Source organism: Coenobita brevimanus, chromosome 72 (assembly GCF_032717465.1).
Source record: "Coenobita brevimanus isolate Jiangsu-jjx chromosome 72, ASM3271746v2, whole genome shotgun sequence".
In the NCBI taxonomy this organism is placed as follows: Eukaryota; Metazoa; Arthropoda; class Malacostraca; order Decapoda; family Coenobitidae; genus Coenobita; species Coenobita brevimanus.
This window is the reverse complement of record NC_137025.1, coordinates 2,768,790-2,780,000: the sequence shown is the minus strand read 5'-3', so window position 1 is coordinate 2,780,000 and position 11,211 is coordinate 2,768,790. Positions and strand designations below refer to the sequence as shown.

General features: G+C 41.0%; 1 protein-coding gene across 1 annotated transcript in view; it reads right to left on the bottom strand.

Annotated features, from left to right (window-relative positions):
- LOC145407027 (TBC1 domain family member 10A-like) overlaps window positions 1-10,530 on the bottom strand; it is a 50,976-nt gene extending 40,446 nt beyond the window's left edge. Inside the window, exon 1 of the mRNA XM_080278046.1 lies at window positions 10,454-10,530. The gene's annotated coding sequence lies outside the window, so the exon portion shown is untranslated. The remainder of the gene's footprint in view (window positions 1-10,453) is intronic.
- Window positions 10,531-11,211: the final 681 nt, after the last annotated feature.

Sequence of the window (11,211 nt, the reverse complement as noted above, 5' to 3'; positions counted from 1 at the left end):
ATTCTAGTGTCTTGCTACAGCTCAGCATTCAAGAGAAGTCATGGCAATTTTACACCTAGTTAAAGTGAACAGAGTATAGTTCGAAGACACCCGAGTTGAGTACAAATCGCCTGATGATAATAATAATAATAATAATAATAATAATAATAACGACGACGACGACGACGATAATGATGATGATGATGATGATGATAATGATAATGATAATAATAATAATAATAATAATAGTAATAGCGACGACGACGATAATAATAATAATAATAATGACGACGATGATGACGGCAAGGGATTCATCGTAGCGAAGGGGTTAACGGCACTACGAAACCAGGAAAATATACCAATAAATACACAAACAAAACCCTACATAAACAAACACAACACAATCTACAAGCCACGAAAAATACAAGAGGAAAAAAAAAACAGCATCAGGGACAGCATGGAGTCAATACCTTTAGTTACATTTTTTTTTATTTTTAGTCGACCTTTTCCGTCCGAACTTCCGTCTCTTTAAACAGGTACACACACACACACACACACACACACACAGAGGAGAGAGAGAGAGAGAGAGAGAGAGAGAGAGAGAGAGAGAGAGAGACCTAAAATAAAATAATGCATCGTACCTAAACTGCAATAAACTAAAACTGAATCGCAACAGTTTATTTAATACACCCTACACGGTAATAAAAAAAAAAAAATAAAGCATATGAATTACACGCAACTTGTCGTAAAACTGCCACCTCTCCAATTTGAATCCTGAGATACAGCGAGAGAGTAAAAATAGAATATTACTCGTCACGCAGCAGTCACATGGAATGGATAGAGCGCCACAGTATTGTCGTTTTCTACCAATAAGCTTCGAGAAATGAGCTGCCAGAGGACGCAAATCTCTGCCCGTAAGAATGAACTGAAGTCTGGGAATATATTAAACGCTAAATCATAAACGTGTGCTTTACCGCTGGCCATTTAATATCCTCGTAAAATATCTGTTCACGTTTTAGAGCGAGGGGAATGAACGAGGGATTCAGACACGCAGTCTAAGAAGGGAGGAAATGTGGAAGGAAGGAATCGAAGGAAATATGGACAGACGGAAGGATGGGGGAAGGGGAATATGAACGGATGGAAGGGAGAATACGAGATAGGAGGGAAGGAAAAATGGAAGGAAGAAAAGCGGTGGGACGGAGGGGAGGGAAAAACTGAAGGAACGAAAGAAAAATAATGAGATTCGAAGAAAGCAGGGAGCGCAGGAGCGAAAGAACAGAGGACAGATGGAAAGGAAAAAAGGAAGGTTGAAAAGAGGAAGAAGGACGGAGGGAAGAACTGCGGGTGCGAAAGGACTTGAAGGAAGAAGGGAACGCAGGAACGAAAGAATAGAAGACGAAAGACATGGAACGAAGAAAGGAAAAAATTAAGGAAAACATCTACGCGTACCAGGAAAATAAAACAGGAAGGAATACGATTGCTTGCTACGGCCAGTCTGCAGGATTAAAAACTTGACTAAGAAAAAATGACGTATGCAGGAAAAGAATGAGCAACTGCTTTTTTTTTACACTTACAAATGCCACGTTAAATAAAAGCCCTTCATATTTTCCAGATTTAAAATGGAAGATGGCGGGAGTAACTGTTCGCTAGTTGTAAAAAAAAGTCATAATTTGCAACGGCCGCCAAAATGCACATTCGTATATCAACTAAAAGAAAAAAAAAAACTAATTAGCTCAACGTTAACTATTTCTAACTTTGCAACAACTGTGTATAACTATGTCTGTGGGACCTTTAACACCTTTTTAAAAATTGCGCCACAGCGTAAGGAAACTAATACGACTTTGGTGAATTTCAAACTGCAGGTGGTTAGATTACCTTTCTTTAACCCCTTTTCCCTACTATTTTTTTATTTTCCTAAGCTGAATAAAATCGTTGTGGAAAACCCTGATGGTGATAAAGGGATTAGAGAGAATTTGGAAGAGGTGTGTGTACGTGAAAGTAGCAAGTTGTGTTGAGTGTGGAGATGACGTCAGATGCCCGGAATGTCAACAGGGCGGGCGGGAAACAATAGACACACGCTTCTCCTACCCACCATTACTCTATTTTAGTTTCCATCAGAAGCATCTATGTTCGTATGATCCACCTCAGCAAAACACCGCTAGCTTGATCTTTTTCTTTCCTCTATCCTTTCTTTTCTTCTTTTATATTTTAAGGATTTAAGTGTGTACCGGTATTTCCTTAGTTTTGGTATGCCTGGTACTTACGGCTGGGTGAAACTGACCATGAGGTAAATGTCATCTTTCTTAAATGGGCTATCAGAGAAGGATATGGCAAAATAAAATTAATATACTGGTACAGTTACTGAGAGAGAGAGAGAGAGAGAGAGAGAGAGAGAGAGAGAGAGAATCCACCGCACCAAAACACTTCGCTACTTCAATCCGATAATAAACTTTTTTTTTTCTTTCAAAGATCACGTGGAACTCATAATTCTGAAAACACACACACACACACACACAAAGCGGCTGGAGAGGCAGGATGGACTGAAAATACACTAACTGGTGACACAAACGCCTGAAAGAATTTTTGTCATGGTCACCTTCAATGAACTCAGGAATCAGGTGTCAAGAGAATTATTGCGTCAGCACATTTTCTGGGGAACAAACACAGGACTTCCTTCGAAAACTTGTGGTCGATATGTTATGGCCATCCTTTTATCATTATTATTATTATTATGATGATGATGATGATGATGATATGACAGGTCCCGGTTTTCTTTTTCCTCCTCCTCCTCATCATCATCATTATTACTGTTGTTATTATTATTATTATTATTATTATTATTATTATTATTACTACAAGGCAACATTTACATAAAACACTCAATCACTAATACACAAAATCAGTCATAACCCCATCATCATCATGTCATCACGAATAAAAATACAGATTCAAGTCGTCTGCTGCTAATAATACATTTAATCTCACTGTATTAAAAAGATTATAACCAGTAGGGATTTTCCAACAACTTTAATAAGAGTAATCCTTCCTATGCTGAAAATAAACAAATACAAAATATATTAATCATCGTACTGAGAGGGATGGAAATAAGTAAAAAAAAAAAAAAAAAAAAACTAGGGGAGTGGGTAGGTGCAGGTGGGTAAGGCTAGGCTAACACACACACACACACACACACACACACACACACACACACACACACACACACACACACAAAGTAAACAAGGCGGGACATTACCAGACTGCCTTAATCGCATGAAAATACAATTAGGTACGAACAAACAAACACACACACAGTAAAAAAAGGCGGGACATTAACAAGTTGCCTGAATCCTGTGATAATACAATTAGGTACGACCACACACACACACACACACACACACACACACACACACACACACACACACACACACACACACACACACACACACACAACCTGAAGCAGACGTCCTTGAGTGGGGGAGGTTAGGGAAGCTGGGGGGTGGGGAGGGCAAGGTTGTAGAGGAGCGATGGTCGTAGCCTAAACATATAATATAACCGCTAAAACTTCCCCGTAACTTGCAACCGCTGTCATTTCGAAATAGCCTATGTTATCACCTCTGAAATTCGTATCTTGTAGGATAAACAGGTGTAATTTCGATAACACAGTAACGGAAAATGTTTAACTTCCTAAATATCGCTTACCGTTACTGTAACTATTCAAATCTCAATATATTTTCTAACCAATTAGGTCTAAACTTTATTTGTAACATGTAAATGTCTCACACTAACGTTACAAACAACCAGACCGTATCTAGGCCTATACAAATCTTGCCATTCAGTCATACAGTACATACGGTACATGATTACAAAAAAAAAAAAACTACATATTAGTCTGCACTAAGAATAACTATAATTCAATCTTTACATACGTAGCCTCTATATAGTTCTTTCACCTTAACCTGATTCTGATCCTTTTGAAGCATATTTCACGTTACTCATTGGCAGAAAACGATCAATGCAACGGCTTTACATGCTTTCCACATCACTTCTTCACGACTAGCATCATATTCTGGTGTTGATCTATTGTTGCAGCTCTGTATTCAAGACGGAATGATGGCAATTTTAGGCCAGGTTAGAGCAAAAAGGGGTATAATAAAAAGAAGGCATTCAACAACTCAAACCTTCCTACTCACTCATAAACATATACCGATAAAAACAAAATAGATAATAAAGTAAATACCGGTAGTAAATAAAAACAAGTATATATATATTTCAAAGCCTTCAACAAGCAGCCTACATTTGGCACTTTTTTTTGTTTTTCCTTTTTTTGGGCGTGTAGGCTTCAGAGATTACGTACGCCAGCACCAGCGTCTATGCAATTTATTTTCCACAGCCTATCTCACCTTAACATTCTCTTGGATGTTACTTTTACCACCGTAAGCAGCGGTACAGACTGCATCAATAATACGGCAGACGATAATATGGCGTAATTTGCAAAAGTAACTGCTCAGGATGATGTTGCAACTCGAATGAAAACCGGCACTTCGTCTTGCAAGGCCAAATAATCTTAACTCTCTCTCTCTCTTTCTCACACACACACACACACACCAGACGCCTAATCCCAAAACCTATCCCAAGTGTCAAAGATAAACATAAGCCTGGATGTTCCGTTATCAGCACTTATCTTCACTGCCTCGTACCACATCACGCCGCCTGCCCTCATGTACATGTTCCTCTACTTCTTTATCCCTCCACCTTATCTTAGTGTGTGTGTGTGTGTGTGTGTGTGTGTGTGTGTGTGTGTGTGTGTGTGTGTGTGTTGATCCGCTTAACTGGTAATCGCTTGTTTGTTTTTGCTTATTCATTTTTTTTTTTTTTTTGGGGGGTGAGGGACGTATAGAATCGGCCCAGCTACAGTATATGCTAATTTTCGTAGGGTATTGTCATCAGTTTGTATTAATCTACCGGTATTTATTTATTTATTTATTTTTTGCATATGCCTAAATTCTGATAACCCCAGGACGCAATTTTGGTTTTACTCCTGCTATTTCCATATGATTTTAGAGTTGGGGAGAAAATTTTCGAACTGGAGAGGAGATACTTGCTTCATCAACCCCTTCAGTAAGATTAGCCTACATCCCACAAAGACGATTTCCAAACAGACTATTACTTCCTACCAAGACGATTCCAAAAGGGGCGATTCATTGTCATCGTACTGCTACCTGATTTAATGGTATTAACCTATGATTGTCAGTACCGTAGCTATTTTTTATCGTTATTTATAAGTTCCGTGAAAAATCGCCCTAGTGTTTTAACCTAACGGTAAACATTTCGTGCGTCCTTCAATTGTTACTCGACACTTTTTATCCCTGATTCAAAAGACGGGCAGCCGATCCTAAACTAAGTGCATATAGCTATCTGGTGAAAGATTAGGCTAAATGTTTAAGACTTTCCACGCCCTGTATGTGATATTGTAGCCGTATTAAACTTGAGATGAATACAACTGTCTGAGGGATGCAAGAATAGAACCAAGACTTATCGGAACATCCTTCAGAGGTTACTGGGAACTTTTAAAGCTCTTGGCGTCACACAGGCCGGATTTAGGAATTACCGGTATGAGCTAATCCCGTACAGTAAAAACAAGTAATCTTTAAAAGCATAAAAGTTAACATCTGTACTGATACTGGGTGAATACAATGTGAAGCTCACTCACGAAAAATATATTTACATCAAACGAATCGCAACCATCTTTCATTCTTTTTCTACAAGATGCGGTATATACACAGCCAGATTAATTTTTACTGTACCGATACCGTACATACAGGCCTAAGCACTGACTCATCACCTTTTTCCGAATAAAGGTAAAATTAATGAAAAGGCTAACAAAGGCTAATCGTAGTATCGTACACAACCATTAAAGGATCAATAATTCATTATTTTAACCCCTTTACTGAGATGAAGCCCTACTTGTAATATGTGTACTCTACTATATCTTATAAAAACATTTTATTCAATTTAGAAAACGCCTGTTGTGGTGGAGAGGTTAAGGGTGATCGCTGTTATTCCTACTCAAATTTAAAAGTCTTGTAGCTGCCAAAAAACAACACCTCATATTAAAAGGAATACCAAAGTCATCCAGTAAGTAAATTCAAAGTCACATAACAGACACTCCCTCCGTTTCAAATTCAAAGTCAAATAACAGGCACTCCCTCCGTTTCAAATACCTTGGCTCGATCTTTCGGTGATTTTGAGTCATTGTGGTTTTCTTTGTAATGATGATACTTTTTGTCAATGTAGGTTAGGTCTGGCAGCAGTTTGTGTGTGTGTGTGTGTGTGTGTGTGTGTGTGTGTGTGTGTGTGTGTGTGTGTGTGTGTGTGTGTTCTATAAGGCCGCACTGTAGATACGTGTGCTTGCGTGTGCATGTTTGTGTGTTGTTCTAGAGCCGTAATGCGAACATAAAGATAAGCATGATACGATAAGGTTTGGATGTAGCCTAATTAAGAACCAATGTGGCCTATTCACGTATGTATGTATATATGTATAGCGGACATGTATGATGGCTATGAACAATGTATTTACCAGTATCAGTATGCCAGGTATCAACCGTGTACAAGAAATTTCATAATACACTAGGGTTTACAATCATTCCACTAAAAACTCCACACAATAACACCAAGCACACAAATATCAGATCAACAGCAATATCCTCTCTCTCTCTCTCTCTCTCTCTCTCTCTCTCTCTCTCTCTCTCTCTCTCTCTCCTGAGACGGGGGTTATTAAGGTGCGGTATTTTAGATATACTGATAATTAGAGACTAGCCAATGCTGCCTTAATGGACCCATGCTAATTTGTGATAATTTGAAGAGATTGATGTGGGAGGGCTATACCGTATACGTAATTCTCTCTCTCTCTCTCTCTCTCTCTCTCTCTCTCTCTCTCTCTCTCTCTCTCTCTCTGTATACTGTATATAGCGGGTATATATATTATTTACCAGGTACTATATATACTTGTATATATTATTATACATACGGTATACTGGGTATATATACAGATAGGCCTATAGATAGATAGAGAGATACACACATATATTTATACACTGGTATATATATTTTTATATACATTATTATATATGCAGTACGGTATATATAAATATAATATATATATACCGTATATATTTTTTTGTATACCGGTATATATTTTCATAATTATATACTGTACGGTATACGATATATATAGACAGATATAATATTTCCTCCATCCACTGACTTCCCTCCTCTTAAAATGAGACCACTCCATCCATCCTCACATATTCCAATTCCCCCCTCCCTCCCTCTCTCTCTCTCTCTCTCTCTCTCTCTCTCTCTCTGTAACAATAGGATAATAGCCATCAATTGAGTAGTGTAGGAACCATGGCGCAATGGCAGGGAACTTTCCTCCTTGTGGCAAGGAGAGAGAGAGAGAGAGAGAGAGAGAGAGTGTGTACGGTACTGCACGATGTGCAAAACATCGTAGTCTCTGCATGGTGTGTGTGTGTGTGTGTGTGTGTGTGTGTGTGTGTGTGTGTGTGTGTGTGTAATTAGTAAGAGTGGCTGTGCTCGTGCGTGTATGTGCCTTTTGTACCGGTATGTTTGTTAGCAAGCAATGCTTGTTTTAACCTAGGTGTTTGTGTGTTCGGGGGTGTACAACCAAGAGGATAGAACCAAGTGTTTTAATGCGTAGAAGCGATCGTGTGTGTGTGGGGGGGTATATGACCATGCGGGTGTGTGGAACAAGTGTTTTAGTGCGTCGATGTGCACACGTGTGTACTTTATAAACGTGTACGTATGTATGAATGTTTTTACCGATTATATCACGCCCGGAACATACCGATATGTACGTCTGCATACATGTGTGAAAAACTTGCATACCGTATCGTTATGTGCGTAATCTAGCTATAATCATATTCCCCAATAAAAAATGCTCAAATCACACACACACACACACACACACACACACACACACACACACACACACAGCAAGAACATGTGTATGTGTGGCACGATACGGTTGTGTTAAGGCTACTCGTGTACCGTAAAGCCTTTTTTAACTAGGTTATCAGTGGTAACGTGCGTGTGTGTGTGTATTTAGTCATTACAGACATGAAGTAGGCTATGCGATACTCAATGTGTGTGTGTGTGTGTGTGTGTGTGTGTGTGTGTGTGTGTGTGTGTGTGTGTACGGTACGTCATACGCTCACGTCACCTCTTGCCTGATTATCAAGTGCCAGACACCACACTATTCCTCCCGTCCCCTCTCTCTCCCCCCCCCCCTCTCTCTCTTGTACTTTTTCCTCCTTTTCTCCTACCTCCTACAAAGATCATTTCCCTTTCCACTCCTTCCCTCCACCGCGTCCTAACATTCCCTCCCCTCCCTTTCAACCCTCATCTCCCACACTCGTTTCCCTAACTTCATCCCTCTCACTTCATTCTCCCAGTTTCTTTCCTCTCACATTCCCCCTGACCCTGAGCCATCCCTCCCCGTCAATCTCTTCTTCATCCTCTCTCTCTCTCTCTCTCTCTCTCTCTCTCTCTCTCTCTCTCTCTCTCTCTCACCTTTACGATTCTCTTCCCCACTCCGTCATTTTTTCCCTCGTTACCCTCCCTTTCCTTACATCCCTCCCCCAGATCCTTCACCCATTCCTCCCCACCTCTCACCTTACGGCCACACCTTCCCTTCCCTCTCCCCCGCCCTCACTCATAATTCACAGGGGTGTTAGGAGAAAGGCGGGGCAGATACACGGCAGAGACGGTGAAAGAGATTATGGCGCTAGTACTGTAGAGAGTGGTGTGGCAGAGATACAAGGCACAGAAGTGAAACAGAAGGCAGTGGTAGGATGTAAATTAGGAGCAGGACAGATGCAATGTACAGACGGTGAAAATGATAGCGATGGTAAACAGTGGTATGGTATAGCTTACGACGGTACCACTTATACATGGCACACTATGTGAAATAAATGCTAGATAGTAACAGCTAAGAGCGGATGGTGTAGGAGGGTACGCTACAATAGATAGCCTACAAGGTACAGACGGTGAAATAGCATTAAAAAGAAAAACGCAAACACTGACATAATGTACGTTAGGCGGATAAGCTAAGATACAAAGCACAGGAATGAGACACATGAGAGTGAAAATAACACATGATAGTTACATTAGAAGTGGTCTGATGTAAGTCTGGTTAGCCTATCTGGTTACCCCCTTTCTCCTTTCTTATCCCCCACTGTGTTCTCTCTCCTCACCTCCCCTTTCCCTCCCTACCCAACCATTACCTCATCCTCACCCCCTCTCTCCCTCCCTTCCCCTCGTCTGTAACCCCTACACAGATGTCTTCCCTACCCCCATTCCACTTCTCTGACTAGTATCACCTCACACCTATTTCTCCTCTCCCCTTCCTCACCCTTTCACATCTTCCCTCTCCTATCCACGTTCCTCTTTTACCCTCTCACACCCCTTCCCTCCTCCAGACCTCTCCCCCATCGTACCCCCGTAACTCCCAAACACACACCTTCCCTCCCTCCCTCCTCTCTGTACAGCTCCTCTCCCTTCTCCCACCCCTCAACATTTCCTCATCCTGCCCCATTCCCCTCCCCTAACTCCTCCATATCCCCCATCCCTCACCCCTTCCCCTCACCCTCTCACTCCCCTCCCCTCCCCCTCACCTTATCATTTACCTCATCCTGTTCCCCACCCTTCCCCTCCCCCGGCTGACACACTGCGGGAGAGGACGTCATCAACTTCCGTTCTCGTGTGACACATGATTAACACACTCGATGCATGATTTTTTTTTTTTAACACGCCAATCCAGTAATTATTAAGCTTCTGCCCATATTCTGGTATAATTATTTATTTTACATAAGGCAAAATCTTGGTCTTCTCTACGATTTCCATCGCTAGAGCTTTGTTTTGAACGGTACTTTTTTTTTTTTTTTTATGTAGCTATATAGTAGCTAATCCTTTCCCCCTCCTTATTTACTATGTATTCGTCGTCATGCTGACGCTAGTCAAACAATACACAAAACGGGGGGAGGGGGCTGATTAACTTACAAAAACACCGCTTATCCTACGCATACTCCATTTTTATGCACTCACCGGCACCAAGCAACATCGTATAAAGTCAAAAATAATCTCGAATAAATTATCGAGCAATGTTTTCTAGTTTCTGTTCCTGCACTAACTTTGTCAGTCCTGTCAAGTTTTGCGTGGAGAAATTTTTGCTTACTTGTCAATCACATTTGCTGACACACGAAATACTTACGATTATTTTTAGGCTGCACTCCTCCCAAATCCACCCACACCATCAATCACCCCAATATCAGTGTAACAAAGGGAGTTATAGGGTGTTATGACAGGTATGGTGGTCCACGTTGTGTTGTGATGGTGGTGATGGTGAGGGGAGGGAGGAGCTGCCAGAGTGACACAGTTTGGCATCAGTGGCACTCACCTGTCTGGCCACTGTCCTGCCTCTCCTCGCCGCCCACCACACTTATATCCACTAGCTAGGCACTGTGATCACTCTCCTTATTGGTAATTAGCGATAACATCCACGACATAGCGCTAGCATGCTTAAATACTGAAGGCAAGGACAGTATACTCCCGCATACCACTTGTGTTTACATTGGACTGACGAAGGGTGAATCTTGTTGCTGGAGTCACATGGAGCCCCGCACGGGGCATACGCATAATAACAGTATTTCACTGCCTCACCTTAATCTGACTGTATGATGTTGTACGGTAGGGATAGTGATGAAATTATTCTTTGAATCTACTTTCTGGGTTCCGATTCTGTAAACAATCATTCATAGTCAGGAGATTTTAGGCAACCTTCTTGGTAACGCTCGCTGAGTGGATGTAGGGGGCGGAGACTAATTGGTTCCAATACTTTCCCTACCACATGCTGGTACTGGTGCACGCTCTTATAAATATTTTAAGAGAATGTTTCTTCAGCCCTGTGACAAATACAAGGACACTGAAATATTACTGACCGGTATCATTTAAAAAGAACTGTGTAACCTTTCAGACATCTATGTCTTACTCACGAGTGGATCATCACCTACTTTTTCCAAACAATAAACTATTTCACGAGTGCATTATCACCTCATCTGTTGTAGGCAGTTACCAGATATGCTTTGACACGCACCCTGGTTTTCATTTTTGTTTCGTTTTCTGTTGAGCATTTTCCTCAACATGAAATATACCAAC